The sequence below is a fragment of the Camelus ferus genome, chromosome 30, assembly GCF_009834535.1.
Source record: "Camelus ferus isolate YT-003-E chromosome 30, BCGSAC_Cfer_1.0, whole genome shotgun sequence".
NCBI lineage: Eukaryota > Metazoa > Chordata > Mammalia > Artiodactyla > Camelidae > Camelus > Camelus ferus.
This window is the reverse complement of record NC_045725.1, coordinates 24,222,933-24,249,020: the sequence shown is the minus strand read 5'-3', so window position 1 is coordinate 24,249,020 and position 26,088 is coordinate 24,222,933. Positions and strand designations below refer to the sequence as shown.

At 45.6% G+C, this 26,088-nt stretch overlaps 1 protein-coding gene across 7 annotated transcripts in view; it reads left to right on the top strand.

Moving 5' to 3' along the window:
* The first annotated feature begins 2,920 nt into the window (after positions 1-2,920).
* The window catches only part of RNF152 (ring finger protein 152), a 72,662-nt gene continuing 49,494 nt past the window's right edge, over positions 2,921-26,088 (top strand). Inside the window, exons 1-3 of one of the 7 annotated variants that reach the window (XR_004316197.1) lie at positions 3,394-3,527; positions 4,717-4,840; positions 6,408-7,687. The gene's annotated coding sequence lies outside the window, so the exon portion shown is untranslated. Of the gene's footprint in view, positions 3,051-3,385; positions 3,528-4,716; positions 4,841-6,407; positions 7,688-8,043; positions 8,114-26,088 lie in introns of those variants that run through there. The other 6 variants (XM_032470511.1, XM_032470512.1, XM_032470509.1 and 3 more) reach the window with 6 other exon arrangements.

Here is a 26,088-nt window from a genome sequence, read left to right as displayed (position 1 = left end):
ATTACCATAGTTCGGTTTCAAGATGCAGTTTTAACATGTAAAACTCAAACTTGTTAAACTTACCCTCATTATTGGGCTGGATTAAGATCTTTCGGTGTTTTAAGCACGGGGCAGGGTCTGCTTGTTTCCCTGTCCTAATTCTCCTCCGTCTCTGCCTCCCTCCTTCTGGATTTCCTCGTTCTCTCCCTCCCTCTTAGTGCGCTCAGGGCACGGGTTGAAAGATAATCCCTGCCCTCAAAGATCAGGAAGACAGTCATGAAAAGTGATGAAAAAGATAATGACGTTCTTTTGCGGAAGTGTCATCCAGACAGAATAGCTATCCCAGGAATCACGGGGCCACACTTATCTCAGCCCCACCCCTGTTCTCAGAGATTTAAACGTTCAGCTCAATAAACATTTATTGGATACCTGTCCTCTACGCCGTGGGTACAAAGATGAATAAGAACTCATCCCTGCCAGGATTTAAGCCGCTTTAATTCAACCTCAGGTGACTACGTTTCAGTCAGTGTTACTGGCCTGATGGACCCTGTGACCCAGTCCCAGCGTCACGACCCCTGCCCTGAGGAAGTGCAGCACCACTCTTGCGCCCTGTCTGGTAACGGGAAGTCTTTCCCTGTTCATTTCTCTTCTCAAAAGGCACCTGCTCAGTGGGCCCCTTGCTGGCTGCTGAACTGAAATTTCATTCTTTTTCTGATAACTTCATAACCCCCTTCCCTGCTTGATTTCTCCCCTTCCCTTTTTCACTCTCCAACACACAATCTCTTTTACTTACTTATTATGTTGTGTATTCTCAGCTTCTTCCATTAGAATGTAAGTTCAACAAGGGTAGGGATTTGGGTCTGTTTCCTTCTCTGTCCTAACCCCAGGGCTGGGTTCTGGGTCCATAGTCCATACTCAAGGAATATTTGTTGAATAAACTCACAAACATCTGATCCTTAAGATAAGTGCTTATCTTGGGGAGCGAGGGCCCCATCCTGATGACCCTACGTCTTCAAGACCTGGAAGGCTCACTGCCTTGATCCCATCTCACTGGCACAGTGCCTGAGTGTGACGCCTTCGTGAAGCTTTGACCACGCTGCCCCCCAGCTTGCAGCTGCCTGGGCCTAGCTGCCTTGCTCCTGGAACTGTCTCACTGAAGAATCCATTCCAGCATGTTGTTGCCTGTGCCTCCCATGACTCCAACTGTTGCTGCCTGCCCCGGCACTGGCCCCCAACTAATCTTAAGAACTGCCTATCCCAGTCTGCCCCAGTTAATTAACCTTCTCTGTGTGACAGCTTTACAAGACTGGACAGAAGGCAGAACACCCATGATGCTATGTGAATTAAAATACCAGCCGGTGGGAATGAATGACTAAGGGTGGAAGAGCCTACCCCATACCATGCTGGATGCTTGAATCGTCCCAAAGCATTGTTTTGAAAGCAGCTGAAGAAAAATTTTTTAAACATTTTGGAATAATGACCTGATCTTTGAAAGTAGCTTCTCAAAAGCAGTGTTTAACGTCACTCTTGTATAATGATAATATTTCTAGGCTAACCTTTTCTAGTAAAATCTCAGTTACAACTCATCATCCTATTCCAAACTCCTTGTCAACATCAGAGTTTTCAAGACTATCAGCAGCTTCTCATCAAAACACAATGACAACAACAAAAATCAAATGTTTCTTTTCTTCCCTAAAACTGAGCCTGAAAAGAAAGACTCCTTAAGTCTTCTACTTCAAGAATATACGTCTGCTTTTTAAAAAATTTTATTTATTTATTTATTTAATCAATCATTTATTTATTTAATCATTTATTTATTTAATCATTTATTTTTTTGAAGGGGTAATTAGGTTGTTTATTTATTTAAGGGAGGTACTGGGGATTGAACCCAGGACCTCTTGCATGCTAAGCATGCACTCTGCCACTGACCTATACCCTCCCCCTACATCTGCTTTTAAAACAGATAGATAACTTCAACTCCTGCCAGGTGTACAATGAGAATGTAACTTCAGGGAACAAAAGGTCATGCATCAGACTTTCATTGGGGTCCTGGAGAGGACTGCCATCCATCAAGCTATATATATGTTTCTTGGTGACCGATTTCTGGAGGTGCTGAGTAACAACACATTTGGAAGCACTATTAACAGGTTTTATTTGCTGGACAAGACAAATAGGGTCAGTTAAGTACATTGTGAATTTTCGTAGGTCACATTGAACCCCCGTTGGTTCATAGGGCCTCATTATCTCTGCAGAATCGCTTCAGTGAGCTATCGGGAGAGGTTAGAATGGGAGATCTTTCCTTGAACATTAGGACGTAAAGACAGCTCTGTTCCAGCAGCCAGGAAAGACTGCACGCCCTGCTGGATAACTAGGGACCATTCAGTTGAACCCTGGTGCTAGAGATCTCCTGGCTTGTTAGGTTGTCAGGCTTAACATTACCAGATTAATAGAGTTAATTTCGGGTTTTCATTCTGCATAGAAATCTTTTAAAAAGGCAACAGAGTACAGAAACCATCCTCTACCAGCGACCTCTCTCCTTCATTCTCCTCTTCTGCAGTTAACACGAGAGGCAGGTCTAGATCTTCTTGGAGGAACTGGACATCCTGAAAATGTCTGGAAGGTAGGAATTAGGTTTCGAGGAAGAGAACAAAGTGGGCCCCGAGGTCCCGGTGGTTCTCACTGCTATAGGACCCTTAGGGCTGACACCCTCCCCACCAGGCGTCCCTACTCCCTGCACCCCATCCTAGGGAGCCAGGTATCCATTCAGGTTTCTTTGGATACGTCCTCCCCTCCACCAAAGCAGGACTCCGCCCTGCCTGGACCACGTGAACTCTTAGGGGCAGCCAGAAAGTACCAGCGGTGACGCGGATACAGGGCAGTTTCTGGAAACGTGACGATCTCAACTCCCTCCTCGCTCGGTCCCCAAGTCCCAGCGGCAGACTGGTCCCCGCCAGCCTCTGTTCGCGTCTCAGCCCCGCCCTCCAGCCCGCTGAGCTCTGTCTCTTTTCACACCTAATTCCAGCTCAGGTCCCGCTCTCACGCCGTGGACAACGTCGAGGTCCTGACAGAGGGTGGGCACATGGGGACAAGGCCGAGGCAGCGCGCGAGGGAGGGTGGGCAGCTCCTCAGCCCGGGGGTGGTCTGCGATTCCGGACGGACAGACTGACGTCCCCGACAAGCGTGGGTGAAAAGGGGGGCGGGTTGTGGTGGAGGAGGTGGAGCCGCCGAGGAGGGGCGGTGCCGCGGGGAGCGGAGCCCGGCCTCCCGCCCCCACCCCTCTCGGTGCCTGAGTCTGGGCGGTGACACAAAAAGCTCCCTCTCGGAGCCGAGCGCCTGGCGGCGGTGTCCGACCGGGAGCGCGGAGGGCGGCGGGGCAGGTGGGGCGCCTCCCGAGAGGCCGAGCCGGGAGCTGGGGCTGCAGGCACAGCCGCGGCGCGCGTCTGGCTGAGCGGGTGGCAGGCGCGTCGGGACCACCCAGCGATGCTGCCGCCGCCGCTGCGGTCACCGCCTCTGTAGCGTGCGCCCGCGCCCGCTGCGGAGAGAGGTCGGTGAGTTTCGGTTTGTTTCTCTGCTCTGTCCCTCCTGGGTCAAGGGTGGCAAGAGGGGCGCGAAGGGATGTCTGCGCTTCCAGGGCGGCAGCACCCGGAGCCAGGGAAGCGAAAAAGGGGAGGTACCGCCTGGTGTAGTGGGGGTTACCTTTTGGACCGTGGAGGATAGTGGCGGGGCTCAGGGATCCCGAAGAGGGGAGCGCGGGACGCGGCGGGGCGGCCCTGGGGCGCGGGGGAGGTGGTCCCTGGAGTTACGTTTCTCCCGAGCGCTGGCGGAGTTGGGCTGGCGGCTGGGGCGGGGAGAGGCGCTGTCGGCAGCTCAGCCGAGTCCTCGGATGCCCCCTGGAGCTGTGGCCCGAGGGAGCTGGTCTCGTGCCCGCGCCGCGCGCGCTCCCCTGGAGTGCACGTGCGTGCGCGCGCGCCCCAGCTGCACCCCTACCCCACACCCCCCGGACAGGCCCCTCGCAAGGCCAGGGTCGAGCTCCTTCCCTATCCCCAGAAGTTGTCTCTGCGACCCCGGGGCCCCTTGGGGGAGGAGAGGGCAAAGTGGCCGGCCAGATGTTGGGGAGATTTTGTGAGGACCCACGCGCCTGGGGCGCCTGCTCCTGGAAGGGCAGCGGCAGGACAAAGCAGTCTGGACTCGTGGGACGCTGCTCGAGAGGCGGCGGTCCCCAGTCCCGCCTAAGGTGGGGGCGGGGAGCACCGCACGCTTTGGAAAGAGTAGAGAAATAGGCAAAACATAGTGACAGTGACTTGATGAGGTGGCGGACAGAGCGAAGGAAAGGATGCTCGCCAACGCAGCGCTGGCGTGTCTGTCTGGGCGGGTGACTGGGCCCCCGCATTCCCACATAACCGGGTTTACCTAGTATATTTTGCTTTTGCCCCTCGATGTCATTCACTGCCTTCTCGTCTTTCTTTCTTTCTGAGGAATTACCGTTGCTAGTAGAGGTATAGCACCAGAGGGTAACTTGGGGGCGGAGGAGACTGCAGGGGAGTCGGGGGAGGTAGGTGGTTATTTATCCTATGGAGACAATTAGGAAGCGTTACGCCCCCTCCGCGGCCCGCCAGCCCGCCACACCTCGGCGGTCCTCCACCTCCCCTAGTGCACCGTCGCTCCTCTGCCCGGGGAGGATGCTTGGATTTCTTTGCTGCGCGTATCTAACCCTTACTGCATGTTATTTCACTGCAGGCTGAACAAAGCTCAGGCTCAATTGTGCTTCCTGCTTGTCAGCCTCTTGCCTCCCAAACCCGTACCATTTCCACCTGATGTCATCACGCAGAAGGGGGTGAAAGGGACTCGGTGACAGATTCAGGTAACCCCCAATAATCTGGGTAGCCGCCTGGGAGTCTCTGGGTCATTTGGGCCAGCAGTGTTTGCACGGGGGCTGTTTGGGTGGTTTCTGCATGACACTGTCCATTCCTATCTACATGAAGGAAGAGTGGGGACTGCTGAAACTCCTGGTCCGGAGAAAGAAATTGCAAATGACTTTAAACCTTCCTTTTGAAGAAGTCATTGAGGGCAGGCTGCATTTGGAGTTGTATACATTCCACCCAGCTCCCTTTGATGAGAATTTTGATTCAATCAACCTATGGGCAGTTGTATCTGAATGTGGGGTTTAGATATGTCTGCTTTCTTATCTGTAGTCATATATTTCGGCTTCAGTCTGTAAGTGGGATATCCTTTGTTGTAAAGGTATCATTGTAAGGATGATTAGAAATGTGACCAGTGCTGAATTAGGGCATTGGTCAAATGTGGTAACCTTCTTATGAAATAATGTCTCTCCCCCATCTCTTCACTGTAATAGCGTTTGCAATATTAAGAGGGACAGGCCAGCAGTAAGTTACTGGGAGGTGGAAGGGAGGGCTATTGGGGGAGCAGAAAGAGAGCAGAAAGAGATCAGAAAATGGAGCTTTAGTTAAGTTTCCATTTATATAGCCATGAACCATTAGGCTCTCAGTCTGCATTTTATCTTTAGGTTGTTGGTTCTTTTCCACAACCTCTGGCCTGTTCTTTTCTTTCCAAGGATAGTTCTGTTTTCATGTCAGCCTACCCAGATTTGGGGTTATCTTGATAAATTTCAGTGGAAACATAACCTTCAGACACATCACCTTGGTGTTGGTGCTGTCTCCTAGAGGGCAGCGTCCTGGCATCCTCCACGAGCATCAGGGACTAAGACTGTGTATGAAAGGGACTCCAGGTTTATTTTGTAGGAAAAAGGGATTGCTGAGGACCAGAGGCTGCTGGTGCTGTTTCTTGCTCTGCAGCAACAGCGCCGTATCCGTGGCAGAGCCTCTCTCCACCGTTCCCCATCCCCCACCCCCAAATCCCTTAAAAAATAAAATGTAAAAACTTGAAGGATTGATCATTTCTGTCTAGGATAGTTTTGTTTGGAAAGGTGACTTTAAAAAACAACAGCAAGGCTGGCACTTACTCTTTTTCTCAAAGCATTCAAGTATCACCAGGAAAAGTAGATGAGTTATCAACTAGTCCCAGCTGAAACAAAGACCAGCGCTTTGGAAAGTGCAGATTTGTAGTGGGGCTAGGGTAGAGGTCTTCTGACAAGTGATTTTTATGTCAGCAGTAATGAGGGGTGTGTGTTGTGTTCCTGCAAGAGGAGAAACCATGTGATGGGATAATAGGGAGTATAATAATGCAATAGAAACAGAGGGTGTGGTTTTGTTTTTTTTTTTAAATAGAAAAAAATAAATACCTCACACACACAATTCCACATGGGAAAACAGCTGCCTGCACATGTAAATGCATGTCCAAGAACAAAGATAGCCATAGTGCAGGGCCAGCTTTCATCGTGGTTTGACACTGAGTCTAGTGATCAGTCATGATAAAGGGTTATATTGATGTTTAATTTGTTTTTTTTTTAGGTGGAGGCTCCCCACTGCCAGATGTCGGCAGTAGTGCATTTTAGTTTTAGGTTGGAGGAGCCCTAGAGGTTATGAGACCAACTTTTACCTCCAGAGCTGAGTCTTTTCTACAGTGTTCGTTTAATTCCTTTGGCAGATGTTTATCGAGCACCTGATGGAGAATGGGCTCTGTGACAGCTGCCAAGGGGTGGGCTGGGGTGGGTGCGGAGATACAAAAATGAGCTGCATTCAGGGAGCTTTCGGGGTGACAGAGAAGGGAAGACCTTATTCTAATTAAGTTCAGTGGAAGCTGGAGAGAGAGGAACAAAGAAGGGTGTTGGACTTCTGAGGTGGGAGCTAACGATCATTCAGCCTCTACTTGAATGCCTCTTTCATTGGGGCGCTCACTACTTCACAAATGGCTGGACCTGTTGTCAGAAGGTGACCTTTTCTTCATAGTCTTTAGACTCCTCAGCTGAATTCCACACGAGTGGTTAGATTTCACCATTGTTGAGAGGTCATTCTGTTTTCATTCCTTACTGTCTCAGAGTTGTCTGGACCTGTCTGTCCTGTCAGCACCTTCTGCATTTCAAGGTCTTATTCAGGCCCTGCTGCATTTGAATTTTGAAATAAATTCTGCTTTTTTGTATTATCTGCTTTAGAAAACAGATGGGAGGGGGACGTTGATAGGTTTCTCTCTTCTTCAAGCAGTGATGTGTCAGCAAGATAGGTGAGGTTATACTGCGGTAACACATAACCTTCAGATCTCAGTGGCCAAAAACAGTTTCTTTCTTTCCCATGCTGTGTGTCCAACACCGTCAGCAGGTGGGCCCTGCTTATCGTAGTCACTCAAGGACCCAAATGAGTAGAAGGCGTGATCCTGACGTGTGCTCGTGAGGTCACTGCAGCACGGGAAGGGAAGCGGTAGAGGCTCTTGCTCTAACAGTGACACAATCTGACCCAGAAGTGACTTACGTTGTTTCGGCCAGACTAGTCCTGTGACCCCATTTAGCCACAATCCAGTATTTCTTGCGCTGAAAAGGGGAAACCTGGATATAGATGAGCAGCACTAATGACTTCCACAAGTGATGGGGCCAAGATGAGTTTATAAAGTGTGTTCCTACTTAGTGCTTCATAGGCACTGAGTGTTATCCGAGTGTGGACTGAATGAAGAAATGATATGTATCTTCAAGAATCTGGTCCTACCCCAACCTGTTCTTTACTAATATGTTGGTGTAATATTTGCTAATTTGAGTGTAAACCGATCATCAAATAAAAAATTGTGGTTTTTCTCTCTTTTAGCCTGTTTTGAGTAGTTGTTTATTGTGAAGTGATAGGCCAGGGGATATTTCTAAGGCTGGTTCCAGGAGGTTCTGTGCTTGGTGTTATGTAATGAGAGGTGCCACTTACAGACTTCCTCTCCCTCGCCATCTGCCTCTTGACAGGCTTCCTGAGTTTGTTTGGTGCGGCCCAGGGTAGAAAAAGATTAGCAGTGGGCCTAGCGTCACCCAGGAAGGAGGTGGCCTCCTGCAGCAAAGACTGTGCAGTGGCTCAGACCTAGAGGAGGCAGGGGAGTCTGGGGTAGCCTTGGGTCTCCCTCTTATTGCTTTGATATTTAGAAAAAGCAATTTGAAGGAGAGGCATTCTCTTGTTCCAGGGAAAATTGAACACCTGAAGGTTCTGGAACATTTGAACTTCCATCAGCAGCCACATTGACCATGAGGGTGGTAAGTTTTGAAGCCTTCCTTGCCATACTCTCCCTGGAAAAGATTGAGTGCTGTGAAGTGGGAACAGCGAGGGGCTGTGGATTCAGCAGCTGGCGGCTGGTTGAGAGACTTTGCTGCGGAAAGTGCTGGTTGCACAGATATCTTTGTTGTGATAAATCCATACATGGATTAGAGTGTTTAGCATTTGATAAGCACCTTGAGCATGAGCATGGAATTTAACAAAATAGTATTGCTCTGGCTCAATAGTCACCTCTTGGAAGTCATTTTTACAAAGACGGCTCTCCATAGACAAGGGACATGGTAACTGACGGACAGCTCCTGAGTCACAGCCACTGGAGGACATCCGTGTTGGCCGAAGGGTGCAGGGGCTGCCCTCTAGTCCAGCTTCCCTTGAGTCACAAAGTGTTGCACCCATAAGGGGTTCTGCAGTGGAGGTGAGCAGCTGAGAAACCGGCAGGGAGACCCAGATATAGCCCATCCAAGACCTCCAGGAGCCAACTCAGGGTGCCTGGGGTCAGGCTGAGGGCCAGGCGCAGACTGAACAAGGGGGAAAATTCAACCCTAAGGGGCTGGTCTTGGAAGATCTTTGGGAAGCTCCAAAATACATGCCCATATTTTGTTTGGCCTCTGAGTCCCTAATGCTTTATTTTCATCGTGAAGTCGGCCGTCCAGGTAGAGAGAAGACACGTGTGGAGGGTTGCTTGGTTCCTGGCGAACGTCTGTCTCCATATGGTGGAAGCCAGCAGGGAGGAAGACAGTGGTTTTCATGCTCCTTCCCGCACGGCTCTGGGAGCTACACTGTGTGGTCCAGAACAAAATAAGTACTTGTTTTATGTTAAAGGATTTTCTATCTCTAGGTGACGTGTATTGTCATGGTGAGATTTAAGGAGGGAGGCCTCAAGCTGTGCGTTTGCAGCTTGTATTTCCTTTGGGTAGTTCTTGAGGCCTGGGATTTCCTGGCCGAGACCCGAGGTGGCTGCTGAGGCCTGGGGCACATTCTCTGTGGAGTTGTGGGGGGGCCACCTATGACCTGCTGGGAGTGGAAGGGATGAGTAGGAAAGGATGCCTTGTTTACCACTTGATTTATGACTTCCTGCCTGGAAAAAACTCATTGCAAATGTCCAGCATGGCAAAGGTTATTCTAACATTTTACACAGGCTTCCTGGGGGATCAGCCTTCGTGCGAGGAAGGGATTGATCAAATGCAGATGTGCTGCTGGTGGGGACGAAGTCAGGATGAAATGGAATCTACCGACACTGTGCTCTGTGCTTGTGTTTTCTCTTTCTCCTTCCCCCACCCCATCTTATTCCTGCCTATCAAGGAAATGTAACATGTCTACCTCACTTTCCATTTATAAATCCAGATAGTCACCCTTAATGCACTACTTACTGAAGTGCTACAAGAATGGATGAGATTTTGGTAAAAGCTTTGGCAGATACTGTGGAAATAGGGAGCATTATTAATTTTGGTTTTCTGCTTTTTAACAGATTGACCATCCTTAGTCACAGTGACACATCCTTAGTGACAGTTCCCACACCTTCCTTAATTTCCATCCCCACTGCCACATCCTAGCTGAGAACCTTGTTTTTTTCACTCCTGGCTTTCCTATTTCCAACTTCCTGTCCAACTTCGACTTTTGCTCTGCCTGGCTTTATAATGCCACATTAGCTGGGGTGGTTTGCCCACTCGTCCCTCAAAATGCTTTGCATAACCTCTTTCTTAATTCTGGAATCTTCTGTGGTCTACAGTGTCCTCTCCTTCATGATACCCCATCATTAAAGGTGTGACTCAGCTCTTAACTCTCCTAAAAAATTTAACTCTATCGCGTTAACTTGTCGTAATCCTTGACTCCGTCAAAGATCTCTGGCAAAATCACCTTTGTCTCTCATTTTACTCAACATTTATTCATTTGTTCTACAAAGGGCACTTATTATAGATTGCCCTGTATTATCACCTAAGATTGTAGTGTCTTTTTCTTTCTGTTTAAAGGCAAAGGAAAGAAACTCACTCAAGCCAGTTCATGTTAAAGGGAAGTGTATTCAAAGATGTCCTGGGATGTCTTTTGTCATCAAGCTACATATCACAAGAGTCCCAGTAAATGGGACTCTTCTAGTAACGGCTGATTTGGGGGAGAGAGTGGGGGATACAGTTCTTTCCAAGGGGGCTTGCCGGCAGCAGATGTAGAGACTGAAACCAGCAGGATCTCCGTTCTTTTGCAGGTTCCTTAAAGATGAAGACTGGTGAAGTTTGACTCTATTTTGTATTCCCCACCATATTTGTACAAAGTAAGGGCTAAATAAATACTCAATCATTGCTAACACAGAAATGATTTTGACCTAGTGTGATAAAGAAATTATAGAGGGCTTCTGGCCTGTAGACTTAAAGGAAGTTAAGAAGAAAGAAACATATTTTTTAAGAGCTTCCCCTACGTGCATTTATAATGAGTAAATGTTGAATCAGATTAGAGTTGCCAGGCTGCAGTGTGCATACCAATGGTTGGGAGGTAAATATTCTCATAAAGGGTCATCATTCTAACAAAATGAATTGTCATTGGTGGTCTGTTCAGCTTGAATTGGCCTGCTTCTTCCAAAACAACAACAAAGCAAACCAAAAAAACCCTCTTCTTGGCGACATACAGCAAGCAGCATTAGAATTCTACACCCCGCGAGGCCAGCCTACCATCTCAAGGAGCAGACTGTGCTGTTTGGATTTGACACGAGTGGGTCACAGTTACCCACACCGGCTGCCACATCTCCCTTCCTAATTAACTTGTGGCCTTAAATGCCTTTGGGAGAGACATCTGCTTTACCTTACCTCTTTTGATTTTGGAATACTCATTCACATGATAGAAAGTCTTCAATACTCGGAATGCTTGATCTTTATGGATAGTGTTGTTATGAAAGAAGAAATGTGTTCAGCTGCTTGGAGAAAATGGCCAGGAGTACATTAACATTAAAATAATGTTCTCAGTTTGACGGATAATGAATGGAACTGAGATAAATGTCTCAAAAACAAAGTATTTGGTGTGATAGTCTTTTGCAGTTGTATTGCTCTGGGGTAGGTTTGCAAATTGCTTCCTTGCAGGTTAAATGAGCTTAAGAGTGGTTGGAGAGCACATGGATAGATCTCTGTACTTTATTTAGTGAATTTGCCCCATTGTTGCATAAGGCATATGGATTACTGTCATTTTAAGTGAGTAAGAGCTAGTTCACCCCTGCTGGTAGAGAGCCATCCTTAACTGGAGTAAGTACCTGTCCATCGACTCCTGCTCCATCACACTAACTCTTCAGAAACTTAAGGTAGGAATCCATCTATTCACCTATGGTGGTGGGTAAAATAGCATTTGAAACACTGAGCTTCAATAACTTGAACCTCATATTAGGTATACAATTGTGTTTATTAAGTTTATTCAAATATTGAGTGCCTACTGTTTGCCAGGCACAATCCTGCCCAGTTCTAACTAAAATCCCTGCCTTGCTTTAGCTTAATGTATGAACTTAACTCATAATTTGGTTTTCTGCCCCCCTCTTTTTTGGCAATGACACAGCTAAAAGTGGAGAGAATAAAAAAAATGTATCTGAGCCTCTTCTCAGTTCTTGATTCCTTTCTGTATATGCCTACCTTACTTGATCCTAATTCAGCTGAGTGGGTAAAAACATGGAAATTTTGAAGCAAGATGGATTGGGTTCAAGTGTGAGCTCTACTATAATGACCTTGAGTAAATATGGTCTGACTGAGCTTTGGTTTCTTCATCTGGAAAATGGAGGTCAGTCAGCCTCACTGAGTTATTGTGAGAGGAAGTGAGATCGTTTATATGAAGGGCCTGGCGTGTTCTCCTATGACTGCATGATGGCAGTTCTTACTAACGTCCATTTTGTTCAGTGCTTACCATCCACCAGAATTGGTGCTGGATTCTGGAAATCTTGGGATGAATAGTTATGGTCTAAACAGAAGAAGCTGTTAAACTAGCCAAGGAAATAACCACATCCAAATAACTACAGCTGTAGGCATTTACATGAGGATTTCTTCTGTAAGTCATGTCATTGGAGTCTTGTCATTGGAAAGTCTTTGTAAAGCTTTGCTTAAATGGTGTGAACTTGAAAAGGATAGGCCTTCTCAAGAGGAAAGATGCTGTGAGGTTCTGAGACAGCCCCCAGGCAGCCCAGGCCTTCCTTACAGCGCACCAGCTGCTTTTCTCCTGTGGCCTCACTCCTCTCAGGCAAGTGAAGGCCCTCTTGTAAAGGCTCCTCCTTTCCTAGAGTCGGTTTCTTGAGGGCAGGGTGACTCACTGACTTACCTTGTCCAGGATGAAGAGGATCCTTGGGTTGAAGGACTTTCCAGTTTAAAACCAGAACAGTCCCAGGAAACCAGGGACCAGTTGGTCACCCTACTTAGGGGTCCTGTCCTTGTACTGTGATTGTTATTTGCATCCTGAAGCAGACCCTGGACATTTCACAGGGTTAGAGATACAGCTACCGTAAGAGAAGAAGCAGGAGAGAACGGGGCAGGATAAGACTGCAGAAGGCAGCATGGCTTCATCAGTCACTTTATTTATGAATGTTCTTGGATCTTTATTAGTATTATTTAAAGAAGAGAGCTCTTTATAAAGGCATGAAAACTAGATGACAATGTAAAATATAAAGTCAATGGAATCTGTACAAAGTTCCTCTTAGATAGTGGTATTTGCTGTGCCTGGCAGGGCTGTCACACAGAGCTTGGCACACAATAGACACTCAATAAATACTTGTTGAAGGAATGCTGGAATCCGTTTACTCTTCAGGAGTAACTTAGAGAGCTGGGTTTCAGTTCAGACTGGGTTGCTGATGGTTGTAAGATTTCACTCTGGGCTGTTTGATGGCTAATTTGAAAATGTGTAAACCCAGATCTGCTTTGGGTTCCTTGTGCTGATGTCTGAGTGTATTTAGGTATGAGCTTAGGCTTTGCTTGACTTTTTTTTCTTCGTGGAACCACAGGACACCGGCAGACGAGGTGCCTTGTCTTTTGTTTGCAGCTGGGATGCTTCTGGACCATGCCCAAGTCGTACACTTGACGGTAGTGTGGGCTGGGCTGCAGGCGCTTGTGTACACAGTGCCTGGGGCTTTCCTCCCAGAGATGTGGGAGGGATTTCCTGATGAAGCTGTTAATTCCAAGTCAGGGCTGGGGAGGGACCAGGTCTGGTTCCACACTACTGAGTGAAGCTAACTGGAGCCAGGCTGCCATTGGCCAGTGTCTTCTCTTCCCGAATCTTCATCACTAACATGGAGGATTGATGGCAACTGATCTGGCCTTAGATAAGCCACAGATTTTTTTTTTTTTTTCAAGTCTTTAGCTGAGGCCTCAGATGATAATCCTGTTCTGTTTCTTCTTGAGAAGTGTTAACTGTTTATCTGGGGATGTTAGGACCTGTAGCAAATTGCCAGAAACAGTAATTAGCTTGATGGTTGCCAGTTCTATAAATCTCATGCACAGAGCACCTGAGGGCAATTGCCAGACATTTATATCACCCTTCCCATCAGATTCCCATGTCATCATGATATACACTGAGAAATCATATTCATTTATGTTCCTGGTAAGCCAGATTTCTTCCCAATCTCTTACTTCACCTAAGGAAAAGGTAAACAGCCTGTCCATGGAAGGGGAATCTTTGAGGCAAACAGAATTCACTTACTAAATTGCCTTTATTTCTATATACAAAGTGCTCAATATTAGTTCAAAGAGTTAGTGTTTCTTGGCAAAGTCAGTAGTTTACTTTTTTTCCCAACAGGGGAGTCAGAGCTATCAAAAATTATTTGTAAACCTTGAGTTTATATCAAAATAATAGGTGAGCTATTTGAGAATTGCATCTCATGGCAGTCGTGCTGTGTCTGAAGTTCATTGATTTACAAGGAAAAATGTCTTTACTAAGATGTTAAAAAGAATGTCAGATTTCACTCCAAACTTATGATACCTTATTTGTGAAATCTGTCCCTGCAGATGCCAAACTCTTCAATGTGCTCCTTAAAATAACATGCTCTTGGGGTCAAGTCCAGTCTGCAATGGAAATTGAAGAAGACACTGTCCAGACAATTTAGAATTCCTTGTAAATTAGGAGGGCAATGATAATCAATTTTGAAATCTCAGCGTGATTCAGCCTCATTCTTCTGATTGCCTCAGCTTTTGTTTTATTTCTTGTTCTTGACTTACTATGAAGGACATCGCCATTAGTTCTGTTAAAGGTGGGTGGGACTTGACTTAGCCTAAGACCCTAGACGTGGGCTGTTTGCTTGCAATCTGGAATTCTCCCCTCATCAAGGTAGGATGCAGTTCAGAACAGGCTGACTCTCTGCTGGGTTCTGGAGTCCGCGTCCCTCGTTTGAACTTCTCCTTCGAGATTCTGACTTATAAGGAAACAAATTTTTTCCTTTTATGAGACTCTTAAGTGCTAGGTGACTGGTGTCGTTTGATTTAATCTATAGTACTTAACAGCTAGATGCACTTTGTTTTGCCCCAGCTGATCACAGTGAAAATAAGAGAAGAAGTTAGAGAGACCCAACAGTTTGAGGGGGGGAGAGTGAGTAAAGAGAATGAGGGGGTAAATAATTGTGTCAGAGTATGGTATTTTTAAAAATTTAATTTTAGCTTCAAAATTAAGAACCACCGTTGTTTACATGGTGATATTTGTTTGTAATTAATAGCATCTTGCCCAAGCAAATTGAAGTTGTTATTAATGATGTTCTGCAAAATGGCGTGGAAGTTCATCCGATATTTTCCTCCCCAAACTGCTGGATCCCACAAGGTATTTCATGACAACTGAAAGACAATTTGGGGTAGTGGGGGAAGGTGACTATAGTACAAAGATGGAGACAGTGTTTATTAGATACTTCAGGTGCAGTGCTTAGAGCTTTAAGCACATTATCTGCGAGGCCATAGATCCTGGAAAGTTAGGTAACTGCTTTAAGGTCACACTGAGTTTATGCTGGAGCCAGGATATGAACCCAGGCAGTCTGTTCTCTTAACCACAGCCTGGGAGCCACATTAACAAGAGATTAAAGATTGGAAGAAGTGAAAACTTCTTTTTTTTTTCTTAGCCCAGAAGGTTCAGGGTAACATAATTTAGGAAGAGATATGACTTTTGCACTCTCCTGTCTTTGGGAACAAAGATGGACGATTTTGATCAACTATATGCCTGAATCAGCTTGACGATGACTTCAGGGCAGCATGATTTGAAAGACTCTGTGACAGGTACTGTTGGGAAATTTGCAGTGAGATTTCTGGCTATTACTTGAGCTTTGCCCTGTGCTAACAAGTTACTGTGAAGTCTGGTGGTGTGAATTGTTTCTCAAAGGACTCGTTGACTGAAAGCCAGTATGGGGCTGGGAGCTTAAGACTTTCAGGAATCCACTGCTGAAAAATGTTCAAAGAAAAAAACATTTTTTACTACCCCTCTTCCCCGAGTTCCTATTTTCCCCCTAAACAAAAAGGGAATAAGTCATATCCTTTCGTATTGCCATTCCTTTGTTTGTGTAGTTCCCTTTTCCTGGAACCACCTTTCCTTCCCCTCCCCCACTCCAAAAAACCCCACGACAATTCGATGGAAAAGCTGTGAGTATACATTTCCTTCAAGACATCCTTCCGATTCCACATGCCCTATGGGTTCTCCTCTAATTCTCAGGCAGAATTAATTTTCCTTCCGTTTTTTCTTTTGAATCCCACTTATCCACTGTGTCTGATAATTCTTCATACATTTGCCTCCCCTGCTTCACTGTGACTTCTTTGACTGTAGGACCCTGTCTTGTTTAGGAGTTTGGATGAATGAATGGAGAAACAAACAAGCAAATGAATGAACAAACTATCACTATGTAGACTTGTTGGGATTGATTAGAGTGTATGTTAGAGGAAAATGATGGTAGATCTGAGTATTGATGTGTGTGTGATTGTGGCGACTGGCTAGATGCTTACCAAAGTTCCAGCATGATTGACATTTGGGGCTAGTTCTTTGTTGTGGGGAGACTATGCTGTGCATTGGGGGACATGTAGCAGCATCCCTGGACTCTACCCACTCGATGCCATTTGCTAAGTTGTGACAATCAAAGATGTCTCCAGACATTGCCAAATGTCCCGTGAGAGTTAAAACTGTCCCCAGTTGAGAACCACTGTACTGGTCTACTTCCTGCATCTAGGTGGGGCCATGAGACTGCTTCTCACCAACAGGAAGTATGTGGAAATGAGAGACAGTTAAGAGTGGGGGTCCTTTTCCACATCCATCCTCTTTCTGGTCTGCTGGCCAGCTGCAGGGGGGTGCTGGAGAGAGCTGTGTGGCTCTGGCGTATGACGGAATCACAAGATGGCAGGAGCCAGGGTCCTGAGTGACCATGTGGAGCAGAACCTCCCTTACCAAGCTGCATTAGGATGCAGTGTAAAGAAATTCAACCAACATGGCATTAGGCCAGTGAGATTTGGGGGTACATATTTTAGTAGTCAGTCTACCTTCCCAAACCTTCCCTGACACTTGGGATGAAGAGACTTTGCTGAAGCAGCCATGCCAGTGTTCCCGGTAGTGAGTAAAAGCAGGCATTCTAACCATGGGAAAAGAGAGATTTGTTTTGTTTATTTGTTCTCGTGTAGCATTAGTCTTGTTGCTATAATTTTAAAAATTCCTATGTGTTATCAGAAAATAAGATGATGATAAATGTTAATGTGTTCTTCTACCACGCCAATAATTCTGACCTGTGAATAAGCAAGCAGCTCTGAGCTATAAATATTTTTAGTAAAAAGTCATAAAACATCAAATGTCCTAGCAGTTCTCATTTCACTGTGTATGAATGTGCGTCTGCAATGCAAGTTCAAGTTGAGCTTTTTGTAGCAATTTAAGTTTAATGCGTCTTAATATTTTGGGGGGGAAATGACAGATGTTGATACCCTACGGACACAGCTGTTTTCCACACCATTAATCAATACATCACTGTATGATGTGATGGGCTTGGAAGTGGACTCGTATATGCTTAGTCCAGCTGTATGCTGTGGATTAGTGTCCTTTAAAAAGCTGAACCCAAAAGCTTGCTTATCAGACCAAATTCAGTGCCTAGTTCTAGATTTCCTTTGCAGCAATTAATTGTATTTGCGGTTGTGTCTACGCAGCCACTGTCCAAAATGCGTAAGTCAAAGGGTTTCATTTGGCACCCATCTGGATGACAACAGCAGGGTTGTTTGTGGAAGACAATGGCTGATTGTGGGTGAGCTCTTCGGAGGCTGAAGGCTTTGCGTTTGAGTCAGTGGTCTTGGTGCCGCCTCCATCAGCACAGCATTCAGTCCATTGTACAAAGAGCCACCCCCAGTGAATTTCAGCCTACCTGTCAGTCACTCAAAGAACCCCTGTCAGCAAATAGAGCAAATTGGGCTTGACGATGGTAAAGTCTCTTTCTAGTAAAAATCCTGCTAGGCGTCTTAACTACCAAATATCTGATTCTTCTGGGTTTTTTTTTTCCCCCCATATAAAACATTTTTATAATAATAAGAATAAGAGTAGCTAATACAGATGGCACTAATTATGTGCCAGTCTGTAAGTGTTTTGCATATAGTATGTGCATAATTCTCATAATAGTCTTAAGGGAAGGTACTGTTAATATCTCTATTTCAATTTGTCTATTTATAAGAAATTGAGGCACAGAGAGGCTAAATGACTCACCCAAGGTCACACAAAGAGTAAATGCCAGAACTAGGATTAGAACCCAGGAATGACCCTAGAGTATGCTATAAGCCACTGTGAGTTGCTCAGATGTTCCCTTCTGTAAAGGAGATTCACTTTCTCTGAGATGTCCTTTATTTTTATGACTTCATCTAACAGCTGTATATGATGATTAAAAAGAGTTGTTGATATTATTGCTTTATTTTTGCATGAGTTGAGCATAATTTCCCAACTAAGCTGTCAGCGGATGGTCTTGTGTCTTCCATAACTCTTGGCACAGTGCTTCGTGGTAAGAAAGTACTAAATTAGCACGTTGTTTTGATTATTTTCGTATAGAGATGCTCCTTTAGGAGATTACTTCTGTAGGAATAAGCATACATACACTCGAGGAACCCAAATGCCAGGTGGTCTTGGATGAAGTGGCCTTGGACGTCAGAGGGGGAAAGATGACTTCCTGCTGGAGGATTTAGAATGGCTTCATGGAAGACAGTAGCATTTGATGATGCCCTCGAAGGGTAGGTAGTAATCTGGGCATGTGGGCAGGTGGAGTGGACTTCCAGCAGCTTGCAAGGTGGTAAGGGAGGGTGGATCTTGTCTTCTGGACAGCAAAAGTGCTTTATGGCTGAAGCATGGAGTAGGTGAGGAGGACTTGTAGGAAGAAGATTAGAATGATTGGTGGGAAGAGGGGATTTGGGGATTTATTTGGAAGGAAGCCATTGATGGTGTTGGGGCTGAGAATGAATTCTTTTTTGTATTTCCCGCACAATTTTGGATACAGTATCTTCACGGGACTGGTTGATTAAGGGCTATATCATCAGAAAGTTTCCTTTCCTCTCTGGGGGTACTGCATCTTGTACCTGAAATCAAAAGCATAATACTTTAGTTACCTCTTTTGGCTTGGTTTATATTTGTCTGCTATTCGAAAGATGTATTGACTATTTTGATTGATTTTTCTCTTAATGTGCTGTTAAGCTGTGGCCGCAAGGAGACAGTACTGGGGCCAATTGCCATGTAGTTTTGCCTTTGGTTTCGTGGGTAGGTTTTTAGGAACCAAAATACACTTAGAGCCTAAATGGGTCAAACAGTAGTAGAAGCCTGAAATTAGTTTTTACATTTCTAAAATTAACTTAATCAGACAAAATTCATTTAGTACGGTATGAAAAATGGTTGTGAATAAACAATGAAACTATGCTTATTAAGACAGATTAAGAAAATACTTCGGGGAGTACAGCAGCTTTAATTTTCCTTTCTTGAGATTTGTTTACTAATATAATCTCAGCTCTATCCGCCTCAAAAAAAATCCTAGTAATTAGTACTAGTTAGTTCAAATCTGCTGTCCTGAACTCTGGCCTGTTCCATTTTCTCAGAAAACAAGTCCACTTTCCTTGGGTTATGGAGAAAGAACTTGTACTTTTTCAGAGAATGCGCTAGGTAGGCTGACATTCATAACTAACTTCTGAGTTACGAGAGTTTACTACTTTGGCAAGTGATGGCAGTGGGTCTGCCACTGAAGGGGGCAGGGCTTGCCAGTCTTCAAGTATGGAGATTGCAGAATTTTGAGTAAAATTTTAAATATTAAATATCTTTGAATTGGACTTGCACTTTTATAAATGGAAAAAAAAAATTGCTAATATGTGCTTGGCAGTCACTAAATCCAAAGCATCCTGTGAAACTCTAGGTAAGTTATCCAATATAGTTCTGATGATAATTTAGAAGTAGGTTTTCATCCCATTTTTTGGATGACCAAACTGAGGCACAGAGAAGTTCAGCAAGTGGCAGAACCAGGATGGAAACCCTGAACCTGATTTATAGTAGTCTTGGTATGTCAGTCCAGTATAACACGGTGGCCTTTCAGAACTTTGCAGTTGTAGTTGACAAGTACCAGTAAAAATAGCTGCTGTCAGAAATAAAATGTACGGACAGCAAGCATCTTCAATGAACATAATATTAAAAATGAAATACTAAACATTTTAGCGTTTTAATTTCAGTCACTCTGTGCTCTGGTCACAGTAGAGTTGAAATTTAATAACCTTATTGTGGCTATTTTGTTTCTTCACCAGAAATCCATCCGGAGATTCTACTGCAAAAAGTAGCAGCTGAAATTATAATCATGGTAATTCTATCCATGACATGATTGTGGAAGTGGAGAAGAATGAGGTTATTTTGGGGGAAGTCCTGTTTAGTAGAATAGCCAGTGCTTTTCAAATGTTGGACAAGCCAGAGGGGAAGGAGGCCTAATTACGGATTTGTAATATATGGTGGAAATGGGTGAGCTTTCAGGAAATTTTGGAGATTAAAAATTAGACTGCCCTGAGTTAATTCAGAGTTTGTAGCCAGACAGTATCAAGGCCATTAGGACTATTTTTGGCTCTGGTATTAAGTTTTTTAAACAAACACTGTTCATCTCTAGCCTGTTCTACGAACTCTCCAGTCCGAGTGAGGGCTGGGAGTAACCGATGTCATCGGGTTTGCAGCACCCCTTCCTGGAGCCTCCCTCGTGGGGTGTTTTCCCTTTTGCTGTGAACACTTCCCGGTGTCAGGACCTTACCACCTCCTGAGTAAATTGTTCCCACTTTATAGTCAGGAAAACATGAGACTAAACAAGGGAAACTGATAGGCCAAGGTGTCTGCAGTTCAGAGGTGGGCCTTGAATTAGCCCTGAAGGAAACTGCCATCCTGTTCAGCCCTAGTCATGCTCCAGGAATCACTCGATGTCAGCCCAGCCGTCCAGCCTTTCTCTCTGATTGTGCACCATCAGTGTACCTCAGGACCCCTTCAATGCACTCACCCTGCAGGCCTGAAGGACCCTTGGCTTTACCATTAGAGATTCATTCCTTGTGTGGTAGAGAAGACGACATGAATCGTGGTCACTTGGTCAGCTGAGGGCTGTACCCCTCCTCTGCTACTTACTTATCAGCCTTGTGATCCTGAGCAAATCGCTCCGTGTCCTCATTTAAGATGAGGCCAGCAGTACTTATTTTGAAGTGTCACAGTGAAGGTTAATACTGATAACTAAAGTGCAGGGAGCCCCTGCAAGGTGCCGGGTGCTGTTTTTAGGTGTTACATATACATTAGCTCACTAATTCTCAGAACAATAGTCTGAGGGAAGGACTGGATGCAGCCCTAGAGAAACTGAATGATGTGTCTGAGAGTCGAAACTGGTACATAGACAATGCAGTATAAATTAGTTCTTTTCTCTCTTCCTTTGGGTCCTTTGTTAAATGAGTACCCTTGGGAAGGATAACATACTCACCTCCATAAGGATGGAGTAGCTAACCCTGTGAAATCAGGTTTCTACCAGCCCCTCTGAGAAGCAGGTGCAGATGAGGGTAGAGGGACGGGTCTGATGGAGGGAAGGTGAAAAAGATGACCGCGAGCTGAAGCATTATAATCTGGGCAGGTCAGCTCTGCTAAGACTTGGGGATGGAGGGGTGGGAGGAGTAAGGCGAGCATCGAAAGCCAGCCAGGAGGCATGGATACAGAAAAATGGTCGGGCACTCAATTTAAACAGGACCGTTTTGCCTCAGATGGAGCTGGTCCCTTACTTTTGCTTCACTTTTCTTTTTCTGGGATCTGAAGAAGTGAGGTCCATAAACATGCTGGTAGGAAGATAGGACTTTGATACTTTTCCTTGGCTGGTTAACGTTAAAAGAACTCTTTTTTCCATATCCTTAAGAGAAGGGGGAGAAAGGAGAGTGATGTCCTGAAGCAGAACCTTGAGGGAGTGGGCTTTGGGGTCGTGCTTGGCCAAGACACAAACACGGGCCTGAACTTTGGACTGATGGAGCCAGCAGAGATGTGAAGTATTTTCCTGGGGGGGCAGGGTTGGAGGTAAGCCAGCTGTGAAGAACCAGGGGTGAGGGGACAGATTGGGGGGGGGTACCTGAAAGGAAGGCATGGTCTCCACTCTTTCTTCCTTGGGTAGAGGAAACCAGAGCAGATGAGAGCACTTTGTAGAAGAAAGCTCTGTGGGAGACAGGGAGATGTATGACATAAAGATTTTTTTAAAAAAATACTGTGCTTGTGTTTATTTGCAACAATAAATCCCACCCTCGGGCACTGTGATCAGTAAAGCCAGTTTGGAGCATACAGGCCACGTCGTGGCAGCAGTGAAATTTGGCCACTGACAGCTCCCTGCTGTGCTTCCTGCCCCAGCCTCTTTATAATTCTAAAAGCAGAGGATTAGTGTTAGAAATAGACTCAGTAAAATAATATTCCCGTATTTTCAATTATTTCTTTCCAAGAGAGCATGAGGTTTGGGAGAAACAGAAAGGATGTGATAGGACGAGGTATATGGCGATGCCTGACTTGAGTTGGCAGAGTTGTCTTTTCCCTCATGGATTGAATTGAGAATGAACAAGCTCAGTGTGCAAGTCTATATCAGAAAATACAAATTCTTATTGTGAATCCCATTACACGCTTCCTGTTGTGGCTTCCTGTCCAAAGCACATCTGCTTAAACTCCTGCTCATTTTGTCTTTATATCATTATTCCTTATATTGTTAGCAGTTGAAATTTTGAGGATAGAAATTTCCCTCCCATTTCTATGGATTTCAGCAATTAGAATTTTGTGGTCCTTGAAATGGTTAAGACGGGAGTTACTTAGCTAGTCCCAGTTACAAAGAAATGGAGAACTTGGGATATTCCTAGAACAAACAAGATGACCAAGACATTAGGATGCTCTAAAAATCTTTTCTAAGAACCTCAAATGCTTATGAAAGATCTGTATTCTCACAAACTGTGAATGCTATTTTGTTCTTCTATTTAATCATTAAAGTGGGAAGCCTGAGACACCCAAGAATAGGCAGTTCTTTATCAATCTGCTTTTAAGTCACTTGGGAAAAATCCTGTATGTCCTTGACCTTCTCGTGCAGCTGCCTTTGTAACGCCTGGTCCTGACTGTCCTGCACACTTTTCTGCTCTGCATCTTTCCCCCACGTAACTTACAAGGCAAAATACTGATGTATGCTTCTCATTCATTAAGAGGACGACTTTGAAGTTGCTGCTAAAGCCCGTACTTATCCTTGTGACCCGAGGTGACCTTTCTGAATGCCCAGTGAGTGCCCTACAGGGTCGGCTAAGGGTGACTAGGCTGGACTTACCTCCGTCCTCTGGTCTCCGAGCTGACACTGAGCAGGTGTGGCTGCTCCCCAGACATTGAATAAACTGGGAAGAAAAGAGAAATGTTGGCAAATATTTTAAAAGTCCTCTTCCCTGGGAGGAACACCCCTGTCTGTAGCACAGATGTGTGTTGTAAGCCGACAGCAACACTGGAAGGCCAGCCTCTGCAGTCAGCAGCTTATGCAGAAGGCCTGTGCCGGCTGCAAGGAAAACGGGGCGGTGGGGTGGGGAAGCTCCCCCAGCAGCTCCGCGTGTTACCGTGAATCTCATTGGAAGGTTTTGTATAAGAGGCACCAGGGCATCCAGATTGCCCCCTGGGGATTAATTAAGTTCTAAGAAGGTGAGCAAAATTGGTTTAATACATTGTTTGTTTTAGCTAGCATGTTAGTTGAAGGTTAAATTTACGTAACGGTAGAGTTGTATTTTTATGTGCGTTTTGTGTGCTTTTACAGTACCGTGGGGTTCCTCGGAGACTTTGCCTGCGCTGACATTTGTAACCGGTCTATGGGATTTAGGAACATTATTTTACATTTGAAATGATTACCACGAGTTCCAGTTGTTATCTTTGCATTTGGAGCTGCACTGTCACTGGTATCTGGGTTTATTTGATGCCGAGTTCATGGTCAGGAATAGATGCCTGAGTGGTAAGATGGGTTCCATGCGGAGTCCAGCCCTGTTAACATCAATTTGCCCCATGGTAAAGGTGGCAGAAGAGCTGTAGGGAGTAGGTACACTCCCTCCTTAAAATTAAAACAACAAAAACACTTTTCCCAAATCTCTCTTTGCTCTCCCTCCAGGAAACAACAGTAAAAAACAATCTGAGTTCTGGATTCAGGTTGTCATCTCTTTACTCTTGAAACACATGAGAACTCTTGAGTTCTCCCTCTGAAGATGATGTCTTGCTGATTTAAAATCGAAGCAGTCTTGCTTCATGAGCCCATTAGCTGGCCAGCGGGTGTCTAGGGGTTCTCTCCATCACGTGGGCACAGTGTTGAGTGCTTGGTGGAGAAAAATGCCCTGACAGGCAGAGCTTTTAAAAAGTGCACATAAACCCTTTCCATCTCCTCACCCCCACTCTGAAGGGTCCTGAGTCAGTTTGGGACAAGCCCCTAAGTCCGTTGTTTGCTTTTACTTTTGTTTGTAACACATTTGTCATGAGACATTCATTAGTTCTAAGGGTTTACAGGCCATCTCACTGTGGTCCTGCTGTGGGGTCACAGAGGCAGATTGTGGAAGAGCCAGAGCTGTCACCTTAGAGAAGGTCGTGGACTCGAGGGGAGACACATGTGCACCCCCAGTGTCAATAGAAGTAGTGAGTGGTTGACGGAGGGGATGAATGTGGCATTGCAGGAACATAAAGGGGGAAAAGAGACACCCGAGGAGGGGGTCACAGCAGCCCTGCTGGAAGGAGAGGCAGAGGAATCAGCACGTGCGTAGAGTCTGGAAAAGCCAGAGTGGGAGTAGGTGGAGAAGAGGGTTGGTTTGGATGAGGCTGGAAATGTAACCAGATCACCAAAGGACCCGGGTGGGTATGTGGGCCCCACTCCCCTGGTCATAAGGAGTGAGTAGAATATTCAAAGCCTGGGGCAGCGTGATCAGATCATTCAAAGCTCGGGAAATTGGGCAGAAAGTGTAGGTGTGAATCCTGGCTCGGCCAGGTTCTTGCTCTGTAACGTGGACAAGTGTTTTCATGGTCTTTGCTGCTGAATATTTCTCTGAAGTACGGGGACCATGAGGGTGCCATTACTGAATTGTCCCAAGGGTAAAGGCATCACCATATCACAGCCCCAGTATGGAGTAGCGCTCCCAAGGGCGCGCAGGGATCTGACTCAGCATTTAGGGTAGTACACAGGATGGTGGGAGTGAGGGAGAGACTGGAGATGGGAGACCTGCTTTGCAAGGCTTTCATGGTGGTCTGGAAAGAGGTTCCCAGTGAGGTATGCCCTGGGTCCTTGGTCCTCTGAGCTCCTTGGGAGATGGGGTGGGGAGGGCACATGGTCAGCAATGTCTCTGCTTCTCCACCCTAGTCTAGGGCATGAACACTGAGAGAAATTTTAGGAGGCAGCATAAACTGGACTTGATGAAACTTTGGAAACATTATATTATCTTGTCTTTTGGACCACAAGGTTTACTCTAGTTCCCGGTTGTTCTAACAGGAGGGTATGTAATTGAATCTCAGCTGGATAGCCTTCCTTGCAAACTGGAAGGAAATTGCCATTTTTAGAGTTTCACACAGGTTTCTTTCAGGGAGATGTGGACAGATCTCATGGGGATATCTGCCTTCGATTTAAAATGAGTTGCCTCAGAAATCTATTGGACCGTATGTCTAAACTGTGACGTTGAGGGAAGTCGTTTCTGAGGCACGAAAGTATTAGTCTATTCTGAACCTCTCTGAAGCAATAGAGACGCTAAGTACTAAATTCCACAACGGAATGGAGGCTGCTAGTGGGGGATTATCTGGGACTTGGGTTTAGACAGTTTGCAAAACAATTCAGCAAAGTCTATAAAGGCAATGGGGGAAAATAGTATTGCTTTTTTGTGCTGCCAACCAGGTTTGTCCCATGGATTAGTAATTTAGATAGGAACGGCCGTGAATCACTGCTCAGAGCTTGCTTCGCATTTAATTTTATCCCGGAAGCAATTTCCTTTCAAATTCTCAAGCTGTAGTTATCATTAATGAATTAAACATTACGAAACCCGGAGAACTACTAATTCATTTTGAAATAAGAAGACATTTAAATCTGAAAAAGAAACCTTAAATTTCTTTCAGTGGTGTTTAATATTTTCAAGCTGACAAAGTGTGGAAAGGCATTTTGCGGGTGTGATTTCCCAGAGTGGTGAGCGGTAGGTCCTGTGGAGTATGTGCCCGACATCTTGGCTGCAGGTTTGGGGTCATGAAAGTCCAGTTTTCTTGGTGACCAGTGCCTGGGCGTTTTCCAGAGGGGAAAGATTAGAACATATGGAAATGTCTACTGATTGGAGTCAGTGCTCTCCACCCACATTTCTCATCCCCAGTGCTTCCGGGCTTAACCCTTTCAGTCCTGCCCTTTCCTGGGACACCTGCCACCCTACTCTGTCCTGCCTTCTTTCCCTTTATCATATGTTGTTTTGGGAAAGGCTTATTCGGTTAGCCAAGGTTGTTGGACACCAGTCTGTGGTGCTCCAGCCTCTCAGACACTCCCTATAGCTTC